This window comes from Rhamphochromis sp. 'chilingali' (assembly GCF_963969265.1).
Source record: "Rhamphochromis sp. 'chilingali' genome assembly, chromosome: 3".
In the NCBI taxonomy this organism is placed as follows: Eukaryota; Metazoa; Chordata; class Actinopteri; order Cichliformes; family Cichlidae; genus Rhamphochromis; species Rhamphochromis sp. 'chilingali'.
This window is the reverse complement of record NC_137931.1, coordinates 41,505,276-41,529,844: the sequence shown is the minus strand read 5'-3', so window position 1 is coordinate 41,529,844 and position 24,569 is coordinate 41,505,276. Positions and strand designations below refer to the sequence as shown.

The following is a 24,569-nucleotide window of genomic DNA, read 5'->3' as shown; positions in this document are numbered from 1 at the left end:
TGTATCTGCTGGAATTGGGAGCCCAGAGGACCAATCTGGGAAAGAAATCAGCATGCCTGACTCTTGTAAAAAAAAAGAGAGAGAGAGAGAGAGAGAGAGAGAGAGAGAGAGAGAAAAATCACAAATCAAAGAGGAGAGAGACTGCAGGATCTCGGCACTAGTGAGTGAAACAGAAAAAAGGTCAAATTCAGAAGAGCTGACGAGCTTCGCTACCACGCCATTGGGAAAACTCCCTAAATAAGCCAGAGTGTTAAGCCTTCTAATCCCCTGTATTATTGCAACATCTGTGAGGTCTAGAGAGGCTCTGTCGGTGATTACCAAGACAGATGTAAACAATATCCTGGCTGAAAAGGAGAGGAGAGGAGAGGAAAGGAAAGGAGAGGAGAGGAGAGGAAAAGGCTTGGTAGATATGGATAAGAAACTGCTAGCAGGATAAGAAAAGCAGACAGAGAGAATGTGGAGAATATAAAGCGGGTTAGGTAGGAGTGAGTGTGTCAGGGGATTTAAGGGGGAAAAAAAGAAGAAAAAGGAAGTGGAAAATTGACAAAAGCAGAAGCAGAAGGGGTAGTGACTGTGATTTTGGAAGAACTTGGACACAATTCTCAAGATGATATAGAAGAAGATTGAGGACTGATAAAATACAGTAGATGGTGGAGATGGGGAGACAGAAGGTGACAGCATGAGGGGGGGCAAGAGCAGCAGATTGGAAGATGGCAGACCTGGGGCCAGGCGTGCCCCGAGCGGCTGACGAGGCACCAGGGAGACGTGTCTAATTTATGCAGAGTTAGGCTGAGGGGCTGAAGAGTGGAGGGTGTCTGGAACCCCTTCAATAGCCCTGAGAACTGAGGAGAGCAGCTATGGGTGCTAGCCGTGTGAGAGCAAATGGGGCATGGGGGAAAGAGGGGGATGGGGGAGTCTCTTTTTTGGAAAGACAACAAGGGGGTTGCAGGCTGTTGTCCCTTCTCAATTCAGGCGAGGCTGTCCGTCTGACGTCCCATTAAGGTTTGGGACAGGGCATGGGGAACGAGGCGAAGAAAGGGTGATGGAAGGGGAGCGGGAGGATAGAAGGAGGAGAAGTGAACAACATGCTCTTTCCCCCCACTCCAGCCTACTTCTCCAGTCTGGCTACCTATTGGATCCACAGGGCCGTCTGTCTGCTTCTCTGCATACTAATAGCCCATTACCACAGCCTTGAACATGAGCAAAGAACAGAGTCGGACTAAATCAGAGACAAGTAGCCCGGCTGATGGGTTGGCTGTATGAGAGGGTTTAAGGATGCTTTAGCACTTGGGCACACAGGTCCAGTGGGCAGACTGTGGTTTATTGTAGTGTACTTAACTTGGCAAAACATTTAAAAGGGTTTTTTTTTCATATGCACATTTTTATTCATTTTTAAGTAACAAAATTTCCTTAGTTTTTCTTTTCATTTGTTGAAATTGGAAGTGGTAACCTGGCCTTATGAACCTATTTAACATTACAGAAAAAAAATGCTACCCTGGTTAAAGAGACAAGAAGAAACAGATTTTTTTTTACCTCTATATGTCTATGAAATAATTGACCTAAAAACACGTTGAAAAGAAAAATCCCTTTTCATTTAATTTTCTTTTATTATGAGGGGGTCACAAATGGACACCGCTTCATTTTAGGGCTTCACAAGCTGGACAGGTTGGGAGTATGACCACAACTAATATTTTCAAAGAGTTTTTCCTGCAAAAAAAAAAAAAAAAAAAAAAAAAAAAAAAAAAAAATATATATATATATATATATATATATATATATATATATATATATATATATATATATATATATATATATATATATATATATATATATATATATAAAAAATCTATGAAGCATCACTTTTTTCAATTTTTTGGCTTGAAATTTGAATAAAAAAATGAAACTTTAAAATGAAACTTGTGCAGCATGAACATAAAAATATCTGTATTTGCTAATGTAATCTTTCATATCAATGTGAAGAGGCAGACTGTATGCTTTGTGTATGTGAATCCTGGCTACAGGCCAAGTGAATCTGACTGTGTGTGTGTGTTGTTCTAAGACCTAGCATGAAGCAGAATGGACAGCCAGCCTGGGTGATGGTTGAGTCTAGTGATGCAGGCAGACAGTTTAATGACAGTCCTCACCCCTGAACATACAAACCAGTGAGCGCCTGGCATGCTTGCAGATGTACACACGCCGTATGACAAATGCACATATGTGTGATATATGGTGTGGCGTTTTCTGAAAAAGACACCAGGGCTGGCGAAAATGAAAAAGAAAGAAATCCGTTGGTGTATGACCCTGGAAAAAATAACTAGAAGGTGTAAAATTAGCTTCCAGGCAATTCCTTTGAGTGCCACTGAATCCTGATAAAATATATATAAGGGTTTTGAGCTTGTCCTCAAGCTAAGGGGACAACAAATGCTACATTAAAACTCCCATCAGAAATAAGAAGTTAAAATTAAGTATGGCCCTGCTTGCTTGTCATGTTCACAGAGGAGCAGTGTGAAAGTAGAGACCTATTCACTAGCTCAACAGAAGCTCAGCTCTTTGTGGGTTTTTTGTGTGCTAAGTTGTGCCCGGCCATGGCCTTGCATCTTATTCAGCAGGACTTGCTCAGGTCTGGACTTGAATTTGGTGCCCAAACAAAGACATAGAGCCACCTCATTAAAAAAACATGTCATTGGATCAGGCCTAGGCTGAATTGTGTGATTTCTCCTCCTACCATAAGTGACCGTGACTGAGCGTTGGGCTGAATGAGAAGCCGGATAGAAGCCTACCAATGGAGCGCCACGCCACATCCCTATGGGAACCACCCTCTCACAGAGGGGGGCACATTTAAAGCTTTGTTGGTCTGTTAACACAGCTTTTTAAGATGCCTCTTTATGGACTCGGCTAAGCAAACTGCAGCCCCTGGTTTTCTAGTGACAGAAGGAGAAAGTTAAAAAAAAAACCCTAGAAAGGAGACAGTAAAGGGCAAGAAAACAAGAGGGGAAGAACACACTTATTTTAAGGGTGTTTGAGTGAGAAATGGTTTAATGGTTTTTAATTTGGTGACATAAAATGAACACAAAAACGAAAAAGCTGAAGTCAAACACAAAATGACATTTTAATATTTCAAATCCAACTCCTCACCTCAATGAAACAAATATCAGCCTACGCAGAAAAACTGTACATCTGCTCTCGTTGCGCCTATTCACCAGAGATCTGAACTTTGCTGCAGCTCAACGCGGTGCTACTAAGTCACAGACAAACTGCACCATCTCACTGCATCCTCCGATCCAGTCAGCACACACCTTTACCCGGAGGACTACAACCATCCTGATGCTGAAACAATAGGTTTGTGTGGATGTTTGTGTGTGTGCACACTTGTGTGACAAACACAGTCCTGCCAGGACAACCTAGGCTGGAGACTTGGACAGTCTCGCAGGGCACCCTGGATGACAGTGAAATGAATAACAATGAACTTGCTGAGTGTCAAGTTCAGCGCATTAGAGATGAACCGGAGTCAAGGAGCACAGCCATACACAGTTGCTTGGCGTGCATAATTGTGTCAGCATGCTCAGGAAATATCTCAATATGAGCAGAATACCGAGCTCCAGAGAAGAGCACCTAATAAGATGAAAATGCACACATGCACACTTCTCTATCTCTCTCTTATTCCCCTCCCCTTCCACACGCAGCAAGGACCCGTCCTCGCTATTCTATTGCTGTCTGCTGTGCGCCTGATGAAAAAGCAAAACGGCATAGGGGGTGCACATGCCTTAAGGCACGAAAACGCACATTTGTAAATCACAACCCCAATATAAACATAGGGTTTAATAGGGGTTTCTCACGCACGTTGGCAGGGGTCCACCTCGCAATATGCTTCACCAACCGTGCTGCGCGTTTTTCAGCCTGCTACAGGAGAAGATAAGACTGAACAGCCTCCACCACATCCACCCAGCAGAGATGATGGTCTAGAGGGCTGAGAATGCATCTGAATACATTTACATAAAGATTGTGGTATGTTGACTGAGGCACTGCTGAGAATTCGCCTTTGCTCGTCATTGTCCCCAAAAATCAGCGTAATGATTGAAATGTGGTACAAAGGGTGGGGGGTTGCTTCAAACGGGAAACGGTCACTTATTCTGAGAAGAACCAGGGTGAGATTTTTGTTTTGCGGTCTGCTGGGAGCTCAGTAATGACTGCCCCCCCTGTATGTTAATGATATCAGCAGTGTATATGAACAAACTCAAATTGCACAAATTATTTTTACAACCCAGGAGGCTAAGACTTCAGCTGGTGGGAGATTAGATCAAGACTAGGTTTGTGACAATTTAGATGAATAAGGAAATCTCTTATTCCCTAAATACTACGATAAACAACCGCAGCCATTTGCAAACAAACAAAGGTTCTCTCGCGATAGGTGAACCTGATCTCTTCAAATCATAGATGCCTTCATCAAAATATATTTCTAAATCTCCCAGCAACAACATTTTAGTGAAAGATGTAACTATGGTAGATAATGCAAAATTAATAACAAAACATTATTTTTTTAAAGTATTCATCTGAAAAAGGAATCTGCAAAGAAAAATTGCAAAAACCTGTGTTAAAGAACATTCCTGGCTTCATATTACATCCCTTCTGGAAAAAATAAGTATTCTGCAGTAGAGCGACTTCAAAATATGGCAGATATGAGAGCTATTTCTTAACACACAGCCCAGATATTGCAGCTGGAGATTGTATTAGAAGATAAACTGACCAGATTTTACTGTAACAAATTTAGAGGATAGGATTCCACTAACCTTTTAATCAAAAAGATGGGATGTAAAGGTAAGCATGGCCTAAGGTACCGAGTGGCTTTTGGAGAAAGCACTTTAATTTTGAAAATAAAAACAGGCAGGCAACAGAAGGAGTGCAGTGAAGCTCTGTGATAAACCTCTTGCACATACAGTCAGCTAGCCAAACCATCCTGTCAGATCGGTGCCTGAGGAGAGGCAGAGGGGGAAAGAAAGTCGGCGGGAAGGGGAAGAGAGCAAAACAGGGGTGAAAAGGGTCAGCAGGGAGGAAGGCTAAACCCCAGAAGCAAGCAAAAGATTGTGTGTGTAGTGCATTTATATTTCAGCATGTGCGTTTGTGTGTGTGTGCGTCAACCCCAGCTGGGAAGACATTTACTTGACATGCTGATAGGGATTTAAGCAGTGGGTGGGTGGTGTGTCTGACCAAGGTGAGTGAATGAGCAGAGAAGGGGAGCTGGTGGGGATCGGAGGATGATAGGAGATGGAAGCAGGGGGGTGGGGGGGTGGACCAGAGGGGCTCACAAAACTGCTGTTACTAAGCTTGATTTCAGGGCGAGTTGAGACGATTAAGAGACGGAGGCAGAAATGAGAAGGAAAACGAGGGTATGGGAGGTTTTTTTTTTGTAGGAGAACCCTCCAGGCTATGGAAGAGAGAGGGGGACTAGTCTATTGAGGTGATGAGGGAAAGCGGGTCTTTCTTTCAGACAGTCTAATGAACCATAAGTACCCGATGAAGAATGGAAGCAGGCAACCGCAGGGTGGGTTAGCTTGTGGCTCTGCTTCTCTCCATTTCTTCCCTCACTTCCACTGTCCTCTCTGTTCCTCATCTGCCTCCACATCCTGTCTTTCTCCTCTCCTCATGTGCTGCAGTCCCTCCTCTTAAAGGGGTTACACTGCTCATGTCAAACATAACTTGCTTAATGTGCCACATGATCATGGACTCACCTCCTGGATGATTTAATGAAATGGCAGTGATCTGCTGCATTTCGATACCAAAGAAAATGCCATATGATGAAGATGATGGCACATCAAATTAGCGCATGGTCTATGGTCAATGTCTGTCTATCTATCTATCTATCTATCTATCTATCTATCTATCTATTACATTTGCTAATTCATAATTATATTTCTTTCTACATGTGTCCATTCAAGGCTTTCCAAAGTGACATGTAATGAAAGATATTTCTGATTAAGGTATGCACATTTGATTAATCCTGAGCCAACATGCTAAATTACAGAAGGCAGCAGACTGAGACAGACGGGGGGGTGGGGGGGTGGGGGGGGGGGGGGGGCTGTCAAAGTGTCTGACTAGGTTTGACTGCGTTTCACTGGGGGTTGTTTGACCAGGGGGTGTACTAGGCTGCAGGTCTGATTTCTGGCTCGATTTGGCTCAGGGCCGGCTGGAAACTGGCCAGAGGCTGACAGAAGGGGGTTGGGTTCCCTTGCTTCTCTGTTCAAGTTGTCCCTGGAGCGAGGCAATAAGAAGCAGCTTATAAACTAAGCAAACATGCAGTCAGCTTACAGACAAGTGAACCAGCCAGCAAGGAACGCACGACAGATGAATGGCACACACACACACACACACACACACACACACACACACACACACACACACACACACACACATTGCTCTATGCTGCAGTGATGACCCCTTTCCCCCCACTCCCTCTAACCTTGACCTTTGAGGTCCTCCTTAACCTGTTTCTGAATGGAAGTCAGTGCAGCTGGGGTGTCTGGCCGTGAACTAACTGAAACCCCCTCCACCGCACAGACCCCTCACCTCCTAATTTAGTCTGTTCCCACGCTTCATGACTGGGATTCTGGCTCTGAATCCAAATGGTTAAATGTAATATTTATGTGGGCATGGTGGTCTAATTTGCATGTCACCTACAAATTTTTTTATTTTTTTAAATTGTTTTTTCTTTAACTGGAGAAGGATGTTTTTCCTTGAATTATTCTTCTGTGCTTTGTGTCTCAAATTACATCTGTGGTCTTTCTTAACGGGCCATCATATAAACCATTCAACCTGAGCACATACATACACTATATAACTCATGTGCAGCCACCAGAGAGTGTGTCTGTGTGTGTGTGTGTGCTCATACACATCATTCAGAGGGTTCAAACCCCACCACCTTCACATTTTCATTATGGCCAAATCTCAGGCCTGTGTTACACCAGCGTGGCCTTTTGCTGGTAAGCAGGCAGTTTAATCACACATACAGCACTACTCCATTTTCATTTCCTTTTCATACAGCCTCCATTCCAGTCCGGCTTCATAATTCTCCCCTCAGAGCTGTCTACCCAGTCTGAGTGTTTGCAGCCTGTTGAAATGACATAATCAGTGACTTGGATAAATGCCTGACTGTTTTTCCCTGAGTCTATAATCAGACTTGGGGCTCAGTGTTGCAGCTCCGAGGAAACCACAGCAGCAGCACTTGACTCAGGAATTACTTCCTAAGAAGGGTAGTTTCACATAAGGAATTTGCTTGAGTATCATTGAAGTGAATTTAGTTTGGTCTATCAAGTGTATCTTGGCAAATAAAATGGCCTGAAAAAGATCTTAGCCTGTTCAACCAATTACCTTAATTATCATTATAACTGAAAGAGGTTCAATATTTTAAATGACTCACTTTTTAGGAAATAATGGCTGTCATTTAAATAGAAAACTGCAATGCTTGAAATGAATAGAGATCAGTCTTCTGCTGAACATGAATGCGCGGCAATAATTGCAGCTAGAAGCTTTCGTGATCACTTCAGCTCGATAATCTCTGCAAAATAAAATTCATGCATTTGAGCATAGTAAAGAAAAAAACTGCACAAAATGCACATAAAAATTGCAAATTTACCTACTGCCGCAACCTCGGCGCACATGTGTCTACATTTCATTTTCGACTTGAATAATAATTTGATCTTAGACAGAACTGATGACTTATTTGTTTGGTCATAACCAGAAAAAGAACGACATGTGAAACTGGCCAGGATAAATTGAGTGATGGCTGTAAATGCTTTCAGCAACTATTACTTCAGAGGGTGCACCACATTCAATCAATACCTAAGCAAATAAAAAGCAATGGGCAGTCAGAATGAGAAAAGCTGCAGTGGAGTGAACGACACTCTCTCGCACACAAATGAACAGTCCACATAAGAGTCACTCCAATGAAGACTGCACAAAAAAATGCCCTAAAAACTTCTCAGTTAATGCAATTTAGGGAAAATTATGCTGTACTACAGTAGTGATGCTGATCTTTCGTGTATTTGAGCAGATCTCACTCTGATTAAATAAAATGTTAAATCATCTATTAAGAATGATTTTAATATAAAGTTTTAGTAATGTTTAAATTTAGAAACTTTATATAGTTATTTGAATCATGAATATTAGTTAAAAAAACATTTAAATGAAAACATTTGGAACCTCAATATATCCTTTAGCCTTAAAAGAAAAAGGCGAGTCTTGTTATTCTGCTCAATTTAGTGTCTCACATTCAACCACAGGCGGTGCCGCCTAAACCAAGGTCTACTGTACTGTCCTGCCTGTTGTCTGTGTGTTGAATTATGCATAATTGCAACACTGTAAGTAAGACACAGGGCCCTAACTGTGATTAACATAAAAGCTTTCTGCAGGGGATGGCATTGTGGAGCCCCCCCTCCTCCCCATTTTTTTTCTGTGAGTAAGCGTGAACGAACACATGAAAGTGTGTGTGTTCATGCAGTATGTTTCCATAAGCCAGTACGTGTCACTTATGATGGCTGACTGGCATATGCGGTGAGGTATCGTGCTCATCGGTTGCTTTTCATACCATATGGTCGTCCTTGTAGTTTTGAATACGAAAAATACGATGGCCCCACCCTTTCAGCTCCTCGTGATCCAGTCGCGTCTCTCTTTCTTCTTTGAAACACTTGACACACATCCATATTTAAGACTGCATGAGAGATTTGAACAAATTCAAACTGATTTTCTTCGCTCTGCCTCTTTTATTTTCTCTCCTCTACACTGTTTCTGAAACCCAGGTATGTTTCAATTCCAAAGCAAGAATTTAGACAAAATTATTAACCTAGGAACATCATCAAAAAATTCTATAAAAAGTTCAATCTAGCTTGCATCGGTTGTTATTGCCTCCCTGCTGAGAGAGGATTTTAGTCCTCTCCACTGCCTGTTTCCCCACAAAAGATACTGTAGCGTCACCCCACCTAGGCTAACCACTGCTAGCATGGGCTCTTTATCCTAACCCGCTCCACTCTACCTCAGTCTCATCAATGTCACTGTGGACTGATTAGACAGAGGCTTGATTAAAACTGCCTCAGTTTGATAGAGGAGATGATAACGGGGATGAACCAGCCTTTTTAGGAGGGATAAAAGACAACAGTGGTTACTACACTATTAAAATTTTCAGCAGTAATCGCACCACAGATTTCAAAAAATTTATTTTGGGGACAACCACGGTACTTCAATTTTTATATTTTGTACGTCAGTGCTTATCGTTGTTGGGTCTTTTGCTGTTTTTTTATGCTTTTAATAGTTGTGTGAATTGTTTTACTGTAAAACCTACATTTAACTGTCAGCATGTGTCCTTTTGTGTCTGATCTCACAATAATAAACATTCATTAAGAGATATGATTTATCTAGAAAAAAGAATTCCGATTTTGTTTTAGTGTTGGCTTAAACCTCTCCGACTTAACAAAAAAAAACGTAAATATGTATGCTTTGATCTGTCATCTTGTCATATTCTTGAGAGAGAGAGAGCCCATATGTAGTGGTGTCACCCTACAGTCCTCACTGTGAAGCTAAAAGCTACGCTGCTACAGAACGACAACAGATGCCATACAGCAGGTCTGCAGGGTGGCTGATAGCCTATTTCCAGGACATAGATGATTCACCAGATCACTCTTTCCAATAATTAGCACTGACAGGTGAAAACTGCCACGAATGCCATGGGAGCTGACAATGAAACGAACAATTACACAAACGCACACAAGTATGGGGGCGCAGAGAAGCACACACACAAACATAAACACACACATATCAATGCACAACAGCAGCAACAGAGGATCCATCAGCACAGCTAACACCACATTAAGACCATAAAGCACCAATACATCTCCTGTTCCACGTACACAGCGAGTATCCTGCTGCTTCTGCACTGATACCCCTGATCCCCCTGTGCTTTGACAAGGCGTAATAAAGCCTGTATGAAGCGCCGCATTGTGTGGGGAGAACACAATGTTGCATGCTGAGTGCTGTGAGAAGGGCGTACACCGGTGGGTCCCACGGCGCAGCGGCGCACCAGGGCCTATAGCAGGGAGTGCTGAGCATGCTAATGAGGTCATTATGTTATGCCTCTCCCTCGCTCCTGCTCCCCTTTACAGTGTGGGCTTTGCCTGTCAGAGGAGGCAGGGTACCCTGGTTATGCAGCCAACCACAGATGCCACATATGGCACAATGAGAAGACACATGAGCGTCTCTGAATGCGACAGAAAGACGAGGTGCCGCTTTATTTTTTTCAGCTAGCATCAAAAGCAACAGCATCGGTGATTTGCATGCAGAATAAGGTGAGCTTAAAGAGAAGTAAAGAGCAGAGCAACTACAGGCAACATTCATTTGCTAATTGTTCCTGCTGTGTATTCAATCAGCAACCGCACAGGGTTGTGTTTCTTTTTATTCCGTCTACGCTACCACCATTATTTACAACCGATGGGGAGGGGTTAAGTATCAAGCGCATGCAAAGGCAATTACAAGATATTTGCATAGCCGTTAACAATTAGAGGGCAGATGGCAAACAGCGGGCATTAAAAAGAGAGTGAGCGCCATCTTGGCTGAGGGAGACAGCTGGCAGACAGGAATCGGCCATTTTGTAATCGCTGCCAGGCTGAGATGTAGAGAGGCGCCAGTTTCTCTGTGTGTGCCAGGAGATTGGCAGGCGAGGGGGAATTGTGCTTTAATGCCCTGCCTGGTACAGTCAACAACAACGAGCTACTCCAACAGTCGGTGACAGTGTGATCACAGCGCAGACTGTGGAGATCATCTACAACACAACATGTTCTGAGTTCACTTGAAAAACACACGTGGTCCTCCGAGCAGAGATGGTATCTTATGCTATCTTTTAGTTTAGTTCAATATGGTTATCACACTAACAGAGTGGCTTGTGTTAATAAAAATGAAGAACGAAACCGTGACATTGTACTCACCAGGAAATAAGAATCCCATCGTAATCACCGCACATTTGCATTCTTGGGAAACTCTCCACCTGTCCTTTAGTGTCATTCCAGCCCTCAGACATGTACAGTATCTTTTTGTGTCGTGACACTCACTATCGCTGGATAAAAATTCGACTTGTTTCTCCCCTCTTTTGTACAAAGGTCTGCACATTCACGCTGATGTCAAACCAGCTTTTCATTTGTGATTATTTTGGCAATTTAGCTTAAACATCTGAATAGTGAGTGTCTGTGTGGGGAAGGACTTTTGCGTACGTGGAGGAGACAAAAAGTCAGATGAAAACGAAGGCAGACGATTGAGGGCATGGCACTTTTAAAACTACTGTCTTTTTCATCTCTCATTCAATTAGCAGCCATTCACTTGTGCTGCCATGGGATCCCTGCTGCACAGCGGTAAGTGGACTTCAGGTGCTATTTCCCCACACATAGTGAGAGAGAGGTATGAAAGCCCAGGCCCGCCTTCCTCTCTTCCACCTTATAGATCAATACTGCACTGCCATATCCTCTTATGGGAGCTGCTGTAGTGAGGGTAAGAAAATCTAAGACGAAAAGACAGGTTGTGTCTGATATAGCGGATGAGAGAAAAAGTTCAAATTGTCCTTTCATCCTGGCTCATGAGATCTTACGAATATTGTGCTGGGAAGTGGGACTGAGCAGGTTGCTCAGACAGATCCTTATTCAAACGGTTAAGATGGAATGAGTAATAAGAGGGAGGCAGGTGGAAGAAAAGAGACCTTCGACGTCCTGTCTCATTCTTCTTCTCTGCCTCTCCTGCTGTCTCCACGTCTCTCTGACAAAGTTTTATGAAGTGGTGTTGGACCAAGTAAAAACCCTCCAGCTGAACCACACACAAAGACTGCTTCTCTGTCTCTTCCCTTTCCCTTTTCTCTGTTTCACACACACATGTGCGTGCACTGACACACACACACAGCGTGTGGGGCACTTCCAAGGTTAGGGCCCTGGCCCTAGATGGTGGTGGGACTGCTGGAGAAAGATAGAAAGAGAGATGGAAAGAGGAGCTGGGAGCAGTGGTGGTTGGTCCCTGGGCTCCGAGGCCTGCAGGCGGTGCTGGGCAACCTCTGCTAGCCTCTCTCCTCTGTATTGATTTCTGCTACTCCGCGCTGCTCCACTCTGCCGAGGAGGCTCGTAGCCGGCGGGAATGAGAGCTCGGCTCACCCGCCTCACCTGCCTCTCTCCTGGCTTGGCTGGCCTAGCCTGCCCACTCTGCCGCAGCTTTGGCTGGCCCCTGCTGGTTCACCGGGACCCCTGTATGCAGCACCGGGGCCACAGGAGGAAGGCAGCCAGAGAGCCCATGGCGATCCACAGCTGTGTTCACCTGCTCTGGGTTCACCCGCTTCGATACCACCTCCTCGAACTGCTTCTATCCTTCTCTTTTTCCATTCTTCCACCCACTCTGCTTCTCTTTTTCGTTCTCCGCTGCCTCCTCCTCCTTCTCCTCTTCCTGTTGTACACAAACAACCAGAGACAGAGATGGAGAAAAAAACAAGTTAATCTTAACTTTTAGGATTTTACACACTCTGAATGTCAATCCTGGTCTTTGATCAGCAAGAAGTCTGGGGTGAGGATTCTGGCATCTTCACTCAGCTGGTAATATGAACCTGCTAACCTCAGAGAGCAGAAACTGCGGGGATTTGAGGCCTGAGAGTTAAGTGTGTCAGGCAGTGAGATACTGCCTGCCAAAAGGTACTCTCAGCTATTAGATTCTGATGTGCTGCAGATAGCAAAATATAGCAAGAGTGGGCCCATTATAAAAATCACTCCTGCGTCAATAGAATACATTAAAAATATTTACGGGAAAAGTTTGTCTTTAACAGCTATGCTTTTTTTCCGCTCCTTTGGCAGAACAGGCTTGCAAAATGTAATATTTATTTGCCCTTAATGATTATAAATAACAAAAGTAATGTTAAACCTGACAGGATATTTCACCACCTTGTGGCACAGTTAGTGTGAAGGAATGGGAATGTTTTGGCCAGACCAGTGGTGCTCTATAGAAACCTTGCCAAACAAAACATCTCAGCTTTTGTATCATCCAGAATTATTTAAATTGGTTGAGCGGCCCTCTTCTTATGATAATAGCAGTTGGGGGGAGACATTTCTTTGAGGATCCATGGTCCTATTGTGTTCCACAACAGAAAAAGAGCTATGGCCAAATTCAACCCCCACTACCTCACATTGCAACATGCTGCCAGAACCACACAATCTGCAAAATACTCTTGCAAGAGTCACTACAGCCCTTCTTTTCACCTCTCTTAGCCCCTCTGCAGTTCTAAAAACCAGACTAAAACCCATGGGCTGACTGCCAGTGGAATAGAGAAGTAAAGTGCTGAGGTTTAGAGTCAGTGGGCCGGCAAGGCTTTGGAAGTTAGAGCTGTCTGTTAAGGAAAGAGCGAAGGGGGTGCAAGAGTGGCGTGAGAGGGGGGCTACACTGTTGGGACAAGAGAGCCAAGTTTGGGGGGGCAGGCGAGTTGAGTTCGGGGACATGGATGGGGACCCGGGGTGCGGTGTATGTCTCAGACACAATAATACTATTCATTGGGCTCAGACATGGGTGTTAACTCCCCTCTGACAGAGCACAATGGGACTCGGCGGCATTCAGGCAGCCTTGGTGATATTGTTAGTTCAGGGTTGCATTCTCCCTGCCGCAGGATAGAGCGCCTGCATTGTACCCGTCCAGGCAGGATGGATGGAGGGAGGTTTGAGAGGTGAAAGGCAAAGAAAGAGAGAACAGTATGTCTGTCTATCTGTCAGTGCTGAAGGAAAGAGGGCAGGGGTTGGAGAAGGTGGGGAAGGCTGATGGAGGTAGTGGGGTTGGTGGGGGGCGATGCGTTTTGCCTTGCGGCACAGGACTTGTTTGTTTCAGGGGGAAATGAATAAAAAGGAGAAACTGAGGCTAAAAGAGACTGTGCAATAAATATTACTCAAGCAGCCAAGTGCAGGGCTAAAGAGACATTAAAGGGGATGGGGACCTAGATGGATTGCATGGTGGCATTTTTATGGAAAGAAAAATTGAGGTTTGCATGCCCATATGGAAAAGAAATAGTAAAAACTTATATGTGATTACTCATGAAAGTGGCCACTTTCAGGAGTAAATCATATAAGGATTACATGATTTACTCCTGAAAGTGGCCACTTTCTCATTACTTTCATACATTGTTTTAGTAAGTATCCAAAACATACAACTTTCATTATATAATTTTTCAAGGGATCTTATATGTGTTTTCACTCTTGTATGCTTTTCATACAAGTTTCACACAAGACAGATACAAACTTTATAAGATTTATATATATCTTTTCCATATGGGTGGTGCTTCAGAGTTTAGATGCATTTCGTATGTTTGAAGAAATGGAAATGACCAAAATTAGGCAAAAGCTGTTGCTCTTGCGACTCAGATTCGATTATTTAACTACAGAAAGACCAGTAGGATAGGATAGAGAGACAGGTTAGCATCAAGTTTGCCTCCAAAATAAGTTAAAAATGTTAAGTAATTTCCCCATAATAACAGCTTAAGAAAAGAAATACACATTTTCATCCACTCTCAGATATTAGGAGTTAAGAAAATTTATAAGAGTATTAATCCTTGGTGTCAATCAATAAAAACTGCTCTTTCATGTCTTAACATTAAAGTTGTTTTAAGATAAGATAGAACTTTATTAATCCCTCGGGTGGGTTCCTCTGGGAAATTCGACTTCTGATTGGACACAATCAAAATCTTTACTGTTGTTTGATGTTCTAAATGATTAACTGAGAAAGACAGACATTACCAGATGAATTGAATATGAAAATTCTTGTCTGTTTCAGAGTATTTTCTGCTTTTTCATATAAATTCATTACTCTGATTAAAATTAACTGAAGGCTGTGTTGCCACATGGGCTCGTTGAGCAGCAGGAGTGGGATAAATACTTTACTGGCTTCCTCTTGATATGTAATCAATACACCGGTGCCAAATATAACAAATAAAAAAAAAAACATGCAGGTATCCAAAACTGATTCCCATGACAATTTGACTCATCAGACCCACTACTGCAGGTTTCTTGCAAAATTGTTGTATCATGTTAACTTTAAATATCATACCACGAGTTACTCTGAGATTCTCATCCTTACTGAGAATTTCAAATATTTTATGAAGGTAGTGCACAGGTAAATTGTACTTCTATATTGCCATTTCAACCTAACTGAGCACTTAAAGTACTTTTTACTACAAGCCTCATTCACCCGTTCACACACTATCATACAGCGCTTTATTCCATGCCTTTATAAAGGCAATTGTCATGCACACCATCAGGAGGAATTTGGTATGTCAAGGATCCCCAACCTCCTAATCAGGTCACCCTCTACCTCATCAGCCGTTCCAACACAGGTGAGGCGTAGTAAAAAAAAGGAGGCGAGGATGCAAATGTGAAAGGTTACAGTATGAATGTTTTCACACACATATCTAATCACTTACCAGACATGATAGCACGCAACCCACAATTGGACACACGCACTTTCACATACACCTGCTCTCAGAGTATCACTGCTCCTTCTGCACAGAACAACCTGCTCTCATGAACAGTACTTTGTTTGTTTCCCCTCTGGTAAACTCTGACCAACCGTTCCCATAGCAACCCTAGCTACTTGTTCCCTGTGTGAATGTGTGCGTGTGTGTGTGTGTGTGTGTGTTAAAGAGAAAAGAGAAGAAGAGAGCGAAGTATGTGGGGTTGTGTAGAGGTTTAGAGTAGAACTCTGTGGTTTTACAGCAGATGTGTCCGTGTAGAATATATGGATTAAAGGGTCCCTATAATGTACCCCTACAATAAATACTCTCCTCCCGAAAGAACATGATATATGAATTATCTACACTTAACTGTAGATATCATCATACATACACACAAATCCTTGCCATGGTGATCTGCATTCAGTCTCAGCAGCCAAACCAGCGAAGAGCCAGCGGTATGATGCTGGTTTGTCAGGATGGCAGGGGGAGGCCAGGGCATGGCACTCATCAGGGGGCTAATGCCCTTTGGGGGTGGCTGAGGTAGTAAGGGTAGTGCCCTTTGTCCCTGGAGGAGGATTACACTGGTCAACCAGCACAGACAATACACCCCCTTCCTGGGATGGGAGGACCAACCCGCTCTCTACCAATGATAGGGGCAGTCAACTGATCTCTAACTTAATTAAGGATAGACGAGGGTAAGAGAAGAGGAGAAGGGGTGATATGGAAGACACAGGGAGAGAGACTGAGAAGATATAGAGGCAGGGATGATAAAAGGGTGGATAAAGAAGGCAAAAAGAGAAGAAACGAAAGAGACACAATGGGCACAGGGACACACTAAAATAAGAGGAGGCATGGAGTTAAAAAGAGAGCAATGGGAAGCGAGGCGGGGGTGTGGGGTGGCTTCTCTAGCACAGGATTAGGGGAGAGAAGATGAAAGGATCAGGTCTAACAGAGGACAGGAAAAAGGCCAGGAGAGATGGCCAGGAGGAGGGAGACCAGAGACTTAAATTCCAAGAAGGGAAATCAAGAAAAAGAGGGTAAAAGAAAAAAGGAAGAGAGTTCAGATGACCTGGAGGCACTGCTGGAGGAGGTACCAAAGCCTTTTTTATAACAGGTGCACAAAGTGACAACTCCCTCTCTGTCCACTATTTATGCCACAGCACACACGTCCATTCAAATCCAATGACAAATGCAGCAGATAATTCTATTACCGAGGAGTTTAATGGAGGATATTTAGGGGACAGTTAGCGGGCCCAGGTAGCATAGCTTAGCCCCACTGCAGACAGATATGGCTCTGCAACACTTAACAACAGGGATTTGGCAGCACTGTTGATTGAACATGCCAAATCCCATTTGTCAGAGGGCTGTGCGCGTTTGTATCGACACTCTGTAACCTTGTGGCTACGCAAAAGGAGACCTAAGTGTACGTGTGTGCGGGAGTGTGTGCTTCCCTGGCGGGTGGGCAGGTAGGTGTGTGGCATGGTTTAGCTGGATAGGTGTGCTGGTTTTAGCTTCCCTCCACCCTGCATCTGTGTTTCTCTGCTCCCTTCTATCTTTACATCTCCATCCACCTCAATTCCCCCTCTTCGCAAAATAGGGTGACAAGAGGGGATAGAGAGGCTTTCTCAACACTTCTTTTCTTGCTTTTCCCTCCTTCCCATCCTCCCCCTCTTCCCCTGATTCCTTCCATCCCCTATGGTAGAGCTGCCAGACAGGAGTGCTCAGCAGCTCTCCGAGCATTATTGATCCTGAGAGCAAGCCGGCTGGGGAGTTGGTCTCTCTCTCTCTCTCTCTCTCTCTCTCTCTCTCTCTCTCTCTCTCTCTCTCTCTCCATCACAGCCTCATCCCCCAACACAGCTCACAACTTTTTCCTCCCACCCTCCCTCACTCCCTTCCTGCCTCTACTTCATTTATCAAGGTTAAAGAACTCTTATAAAAAAGGGAAGAGGGGGTCGCCTGGATGTTATCTGACTTCATGAAAGAAATCCCCTCAGGCCACTCCACTAGAGGAGGATGCTCTTCGCTAGACCCAACCCTGCACATCCACACACACACACATAGATACACAAAAAAACTCAGTGGCACCAAGCAGCGGCCCACTCATAGCCAGTCAGAAATAGAAAGCAGAAGCATGTCCAGTTTGGTACACAGCAACACGACAATCAGGAATAGAAAGGAAGGAGACAGATGGGCAACAGTAGAGGAAAATAAATACAGTCATTGCCACCCAACAAGGTCAAGTTCACTTTTTAGAGTTTTTAAGTTGTGACTGTCGATTTTGATTATCACCCAATTCATTACAAATATTTTAGATTTTGGGTCACCAGGTTAAGTGGTAGACAAATCTTTTCACTAAAGTTTCAGTAACGTTTATGAAAAACCCACAATGTAGTAGGGTGGGCCCCAACAAGATGGATTTACAAGATAAGTTCATTAGGTTAAGATTAAGAAGGTGATTATAAGAAAATTCAAAGTTGTTATGTTGTATTCAATCAGGGGGTATGAAATATATTGTATGGCGATGTGGGCCAGACCAGTAAAATCACATAAAAGAAATCCAACATTTTCCCTATAAGTAGAAAAACATTTAGAAAACTTTCACATTCAGTGAACTAGCCACTATTTTCTACAATTTACAGAACACACGATAAGCCTGAGATATGCGAATCATTTGTGCAACTTCAGCAGTATTTCAGCATACTGTAATAGTAAGTGCATTATAATTTCCATGTGTTTGAAGTGGACCTGCAAAATCATGAAACCTTCGCTGTGGAGCTAGACAGAAATTTTATATTACTTCTTTGTGATCCAACTTGGTCGAGATCTGCAAATGCTCAGAACTTTTCATACGTTTCCACTTGTGCTTACCATCCTCACGCCAGGAATAGTAGTGAATTTGACTGAAAAAAATCTGAATTCTGTGCAGTTTCTACACTTTGCAAGCCCATCCACTGCTCTGTATGACATATGGAACCTCTGTATTGGATGTTTGCAGTTGTTGTTGGTGTAGAGGGATCTAGATTAGTTAGAAAAATTATTTATTAGCAGTAACCCCCATGAGTTAAAGCAATTATATATTATATATATTATATAATATATATATAATATATATTAAAAAAGACCTTTCAGTGTGTTGTTAGAACATTCAGCAATAAACACAGGACATTTTATGTTTTATTTTAACTTAAATACACATCAGAAGAACAACTTCCCAACTTCCCATATCCAGAAATGGGATCATCATCAAGTGCATGGTTTGAAGGCTATGTCATACTGGCATCTAAATCTCCTCCTCTTAGTTAATGGTACTATGCCTGTTTAAGCTGACAACCATTACCCAACAATTAAAAGCAACAGTGTTAAAGAATTTTGTGAAACTGTCAACAAAAACAGGCGTCTCAATTTTATTAGTTTGGCTGAAATAATTAATTACCCCAAACTATTTTTAGTTTTTGGATAATTAAACTGACTGATTTTATTTTGTGTGTCCATGAGGTTTGTGTGTCTACTTAGGACCCACACATACTTTGTCTGAAGGCCTTTTTTTTTTTACCCCTTGGATTTTGCTGATTCCATTTTTTTTTTGAGGAAAGTATCTGCAGATCATTTATGAAGACTGTCTAGAAGTTCAGCCCTCTTTTTTCTATTTATTGGCATACAACCGTACGTAAAGCCTCAGTAAATTATTTATGATAATATCTAATTAAAGCATTATTATTAAAAGGTGTTATGAAATGTGCACAACTGATCTGTACACAGATGCAAAGCAGGATAGCTAGTTTTCACACAGCCACAAGACCTGTGCGTTTAGAGCCCAGTAATCCATCAGTAGAGTACATACAGTTTCTATATTTCCAGCCTTTAAGAGACTGTAGATGCTATTGTCCCTGTTTGTAAAAGGACTAGAAATGGCTCTACATGTGGAGTACATCCTGTCTTCCATTGTTACTGCTTTCAGTCTCCCCTATAAAGACCTGCCTGCACTCCAGGCTACAACAGCCAGGCAAATACAGACAGCAGCGCATTACAGAGCCATACCTTCCCCTCCCTTTGTGCACGGTAATTGCCACAATGCATCTTCTCGTCCAGCTAATTAAGTGAGTCTTCCCCATTGTCTCCCAATACTATCACCTCTTCACACAGCCAGGAAGAGAAAGGGAGAGCGAGAGTAGGAGAAAGACAGAGATGGGAAACGTATTAAAGCAATAGATGGAAGGAGCAAAGAGGTGGAAGAAATACAAACGCAGAAGACCAAACAGAAAGGGGATGAATGACAAAGGCATGCATCTGTGTCCCAGTAAATGTTTACCGGTTGAAAAAGGTGCCTGTTGTCTGTGTCTGCTGGTGGGCTGTAAATATCACATTAATGCTGTCAGATGAAAATCTCCATTCTCTATAAAGCCAATTCAGGAATCAAGAAAAATAACATTATTCCATTATTTAGACTGACAGTAATGCAGCAATGAGTTTTCTAAGCTGTTTATATGAACCTTAAAAACTAAAACTAGTGTTTCAGTTCCTTGGCTGATAGCACAGTGAATAAATGACAACATCACAGCTGAACGTCCCTCAAATAAAAGATCTTGCTTCAGTTGGCTAGTCGAGCTTCAGATTGCAGATTGCGAGTCTCTAAAGGGCTATTTTCACATTTTGATGAGGAAAGTTTCTTTAAGCTCAGCATAAATCTGAGTTAACAGTGACCATGTACCGATTTGAGAGGCAAACCACGATGTAACCTACAATGACGTAATGTGGAAATCCAGGACAAAGAGAAGTGCAAGACACAAAGGGCTTCTTTAGTACATCCATACTAATTCATCTTCATTTTGAAACTTTGCTAAGTTTACATCAGCATTTCAGACCTCTAAAACAGAGATATTCGTAACTGCTGCTGACCTGGTTTTAGTTTTAAAAACAACATTTTAGTTCATATATGCAGGAATAGACACACATGTTCACGTCCTAATTGGGTCTAATCGGTCACAAAAATGAGGCCAAAACATTGCAGCTAGGCTTAGTGATCTCATTATTCTTGTGTGGTTTCCATTGCAATGGCTTCCTTTAGTAATGCACAATGTGCCCCTTTAATATATTGCCACATATAAATCTTTATGTATGTTTTCCCTCATTGCCTTATATTTGTGTGTCACTTTCAATAACAAAATCTCCAAAAATATTTGCAGTCTGACTTTTTTTCCATTGCTGTTCATCCTCAGTTATATTTTTGCCATGTAACTAACACTCTGCTTCATGTTTACGCCAACATTTATAAGTAAATAGTCATGTTGTAAGTAAATAGGCATGTCAGGAAAAAGGCAGATTATTTCTGATACTATGCTAAAATGCTTTTCTTGATCGAGGCTGTGTTTAAAGCACCCTGCTGAAATAAATACATACTAGTGTGGATATAGCCTCGGGAAAGTTAACTGCATGTGTCCAGCAGTTAAACCTCTGCAATAAGATATATTTGTCTAGTCTGGATTCAGAATTTTAGAAGTTCTAAATGTGATCAGGGAATTCACTGTAATAAAATTCAGCTTTTATAAAAACAACAAAAAAACCTGACCTGACCTCATTTGCATTTCTTTTTTTTTTTTTAAACTGCCTACACAAACTAAACTGGAGAAGGTCTACAAGTGCACTTCCCTTCCCACATTTCTAAAAATCAGAAGGAAATATTATTAAAAGAACTTGAATTTGATCAAACTCATTTAGTGATTCGGCTCGGTAATCAACACTTGTGTAATGTAATTCTCAACATGCTAGAACAACATGTTTTATGCTTAAGCTGTCACGTTGCCTTGAATCCTCTACATCTGTGCACAATTGTGAATGTACTTGATAGAATTCATAATAACAAAAAAGGTGCTTTTCGATCCTTTTCTTCTTCACATCCTCTCTCTTCAAGCCCTTTGTGAGAATAACACTGAGGAGTTTGGACTCCAGAATGAATTAGTAGAAGACACAGATGAACAGATTCATCTAAATTCCACTTTGCTTTAGAGTTTCTAGGAGAACCCCCCGACACCCCCACCCTTAAACACACACATAGAGACACACACTTGCTCCATGCTCAAGTCCACTAACTGACCTCTTAGGGCAGACACTGTCTTCCCAACACATCAACCTCCCCACCTCTCCTCCCTAAAAAAAACCCCCCACCAATCCTGAACCCCTCCTTGAACCTCTCGCACCACCATCACCCCTCCGACCCTGAATGCTTTCCCTTCCCACACTTAAGTTCCTGTCGAGGCCCTGATAGACATACAGACACACCGGGTGACATCATGGTTGAGAGAGAAAGACAGACAGAAGAAGGGGACTGCCTGCCTGTCTGCCCCCAGCACCCACACAATACAGAAGGGCATCTGGCACTGGGTTGTGGTGGTGGGGTATGTTTTTTAAAGGGGGGGGGGGGGGGGGGGGGTCTGTCAGGACAAAGAATTTAGATCCCCTTCCCTGGAATACGATTATAGTTTGTAAATGGCGGCCGAGACGTAAACATGTGAGAAGAAAGGGGCTGCAGTGTGGTGGTCGGTATGAGAGTGAACACACTAAAAGAAAAATGCATTTTTAGCTATTCGAGGAGGACTTTGGGAATTTCATGAGCATGTAAGCCTGAACTGAGAGACAGAAAAAGAACAAAATCAACATGCAGGAATTTAAAAAAAAGTCACAAATCTTTGTAGTGTTGTAGTGTAGTGTTTTCTGTTAGAAAAAAACCCTATAAACCAGAGGATCACAAATGCGGTGGTGGCATCTGCACATGTGCGTTTGTGGACGCACTCGCACTTTGTTAATTTGCAAGATGAAACAATGGTTCCAGCGGGATAGAAAACAGTGTCATAATACTCTCTCCTGGCCCCCACCTCTGTCGCCGTCTGAGAGGCTGCCTACTTGCTGTGTGCATACAAGTGTGTGTCTGTCTGTGTGCATACATAAAATAAATGAGCTGTGCGTATGCATTGTGAGAGTCCGCAGGCCCAGTGTATATATTAAAAATGTGACTTGACCCTGGCAGGCTGAAGCAGGGTTTCTGCGTCGTACTGGGCGTGGGAAAAAGGGGAGACCTCTTTTCACAGCTGCTTCGGCCGTTGCATTGAACCAATGGAGGCCCCCCGCCACCCCCAGCCTGCCTCCGCCACTAATGCCCCCCCCTCCCCTTTCCTATTCACTCTGCCTTTCAGTGGACCCCTGTCCCTCCCTTCTGCGCTCTGTTCGTCACCCTGCTGCACCCCACCACCCTCGCCACCACCAATCTTTAATACAGCCACCATTCAGCCAGTGCACATTGAGATGCCAGAGGCCTCTCTGCTTTAAGGAGGTAAAGAATAACAAATACCAATGCAAAGTGAGTAACTTGTATGGTAATTTATATTTGCTGAATGTACTACACGCACCAAACTACACAGTAAATGTACATATATGTAAACTATATGAACTCTTTAACAGTTAATATCACACATAATTTTAACATGGACAGCTTTCTCCCAGAGGCTGATTCTACTTTTAAAGTTTTTTTGTTTTTAAACCCAATTCTGTTTTCCTGACACCCATATCCTCCTCTCTCTTTTCCTTTTTCAAGCCCCTCAGCACAGACTTTAATTTCAGTTAACATACTTTAACACAACTTTAAACCTTTGTGCCAACGCACACCCAGGCAAACACACATTTGGCCCCTTTCACCACCTCCCTCCATCCAGTGTATTCACTTGAAGAGATTTATTTCCTATCAAGCCGCATAATGCAGAGGGTATAATTTAAATCAACTTTTAAGAACAGCCAAGTAGCGCGGTTTCTGCATACAAATCTAGAAAGCCTGGGAAAAATATTCCCAGCAAACAGCCGGCTGTTAGGAGCAGATTGCCAACTTTAAGAAGCCACGGGTGGGAGGTAGGTGTTTGGTTTTGCCAATAAAGATAACCTATTACAGATAAACCTCACAATCAGTCTGTTTAAACACATAATGCAGGCTTCATTTGTTTCTAACACTCTCACTAATCTGACAGTATTAACCATGCAACGGCAGGCTCAGAGCAGAATCATAAAAAACACACACCCACATGCAATTTTGTAGAAACTTTAAAAGGTCACATAATGTGCAGAATAACTCCAACAGATTCTCAGGAGCAGTCCTATCATGCTGTCTAGCTACCCTGCTGTTACACCAGGCATGTTGAGGAAATGTTGAGAAGCAGCAAGGGGGCAGCGACAGGGGAGGAGGGAGGGAGGGAGGTTGTAGCCGAGAACCTGAAAGGACTCCATCTCCCTTGGCCAACATGCCATGACGGTGTGGAGCTACAGTCTGAATTGGTTTCTCTGGGGTGGCGGAGCTGGAGAGGTGATGGCAAGATGAGCCTGAATTGGGATGGAGGAGGGGGGTGGGAGGTTTGAGCAGGAGGAGATATGACATGCTGAGGTGTCTGTGTGTGCGTTTGTTTGTGTGCATGTGTGCGTGTGTGTGCGGGTGTGTGCGGGTGTGTGCGGGTGTGTGCGTGTGTGTGTGCATGTGTGTTTGCGTGTTCAAGAGAGAAACTAAGAGAAAGAGAAAGAAGGCACACCAGATCTGAGGTACTGTAAATGAGAGGATTACTGCTTCCCTCTCTTCAAGTCTTTCCATATACATGAGAGTGCTCAGCTGTGGAAGCAACACTGCAATGTGTGAAATCACACATGCTCCCACCGGCACTTGCTTATGGAACAATTGCAACTAATGCACAATGTGTATGGGAGTTTTGTGAGGGGAAAACACAGCATGAATGCACGCTGGTGCATGCTAGCTCTTAATTGCTGCTATGAATACAAAGAGGACGTGAAGAGTGTCACTTCTGGATTGATGCATTTCTGTGTCAAATTTAGCCTGTAGCTATGCCTCTACTTCTAAAGCTCATGTCCAGCCAAAGCTTGTTTGCATCGATTTATCTAGTTCGTGGATATGATATTGACTAAGTAGACCGGCAGCCCTCATCGAGTTGAAGCAAAGCAAAGGAGGTTTAAGAGGTGGTCTAACGCTATGGAGGAGGATAGCCACAGGCTGTGAAATCTCCTCTGATCTTCCCTTGTCTGATTCTCAAACGCAACC

At 43.0% G+C, this 24,569-nt stretch overlaps 1 long non-coding RNA gene across 3 annotated transcripts in view; it reads right to left on the bottom strand.

The window, feature by feature from the left end:
• Window positions 1–24,569, bottom strand: part of LOC308394251 — a 42,160-nt gene that overhangs the window by 1,555 nt on the left and 16,036 nt on the right. For all 3 annotated transcript variants that reach the window (XR_013971142.1, XR_013971143.1, XR_013971144.1), the window contains exon 3: window positions 10,965–12,453. This is a non-coding gene — a long non-coding RNA (uncharacterized lncRNA). The remainder of the gene's footprint in view (window positions 1–10,964; window positions 12,454–24,569) is intronic.